General features: G+C 39.3%; 1 non-coding gene across 1 annotated transcript in view; it reads right to left on the reverse strand.

Moving 5' to 3' along the window:
* LOC142356040 (large subunit ribosomal RNA) overlaps positions 1-102 on the reverse strand; it is a 3522-nt gene extending 3420 nt beyond the window's left edge. Inside the window, exon 1 of the ribosomal RNA XR_012761349.1 lies at positions 1-102. This exon is cut by the window's left edge and continues 3420 nt beyond it. This is a non-coding gene — a ribosomal RNA (large subunit ribosomal RNA).
* Between the last annotated feature and the right edge of the window lie 722 nt (positions 103-824).

The raw sequence follows: 824 nt of genomic DNA on the forward strand, positions 1-824 counted from the left end.
CCCTGTTCATTCGCCATTACTAAGGGATTCTCAGTTGATTTCTTTTCCTCCCCTTACTGATATGCTTAAGTTAAGGGGGTTCTCTCGCCCAATTCAGGTTATGTAGTTGATTGTCTCTTAATTGGTTCACTGACCAATATGAGACAGAAACCGATTCAGCAGTTTTGTTCGCTACTACTATCAAACACAGGTCGAAGTTTCCATTCAGTCATTAATTCCAACTTTCAAATGTTGTTGTTTCAGCTTTCGCTTACTAGAAGCAACATAATACTCGCTGCAATACAGACCTCGGGAAACCCTCACCGTGAATAAGGTTCACTCACATATTTCACTACATTTTGCGTGGGATTGGAGATGAGGCTACTCGTTCTTGCTCAGTACTAGGCTGAAAATTAACGAAACTTCGTTACAAACGTTCACATGTTGATGTTTCCGCTTTCGCGTACTCGAAACAACATAATACTAGTCTTTGTAATTTAGTTTCATAATTTCAACTGTTCTCATGCAGAATTTTTGCTCATTCTTATCCCAAATTTTGACCTGGCTACTAGTTACACTCCTTGTACTTATTGCAAAATGACCACAAATTTCAACAGCTTTCACATGTTGCTGTTTCGGCTTTCGCTTACTACAGTCAACATAATACTCGTTGCAAAATAAGTGCTCGGCATCTGCAATTTTCCAAAGACGAAGTTTCGCCAGTTCAATTTTCGCTCGCCAATTATGGCTACTAATTCACACGGTACTGAGCTCAACAACATTAAATTTGTTCAGCAAGACTTTCACATGTTGATGTTTTGGCTTTCGCCTACTAGAAGCAACAT

This window comes from Convolutriloba macropyga, unplaced genomic scaffold, assembly GCF_964194025.1.
Source record: "Convolutriloba macropyga unplaced genomic scaffold, txConMacr16.3 SCAFFOLD_3968, whole genome shotgun sequence".
Taxonomy (NCBI): domain Eukaryota; kingdom Metazoa; phylum Xenacoelomorpha; order Acoela; family Convolutidae; genus Convolutriloba; species Convolutriloba macropyga.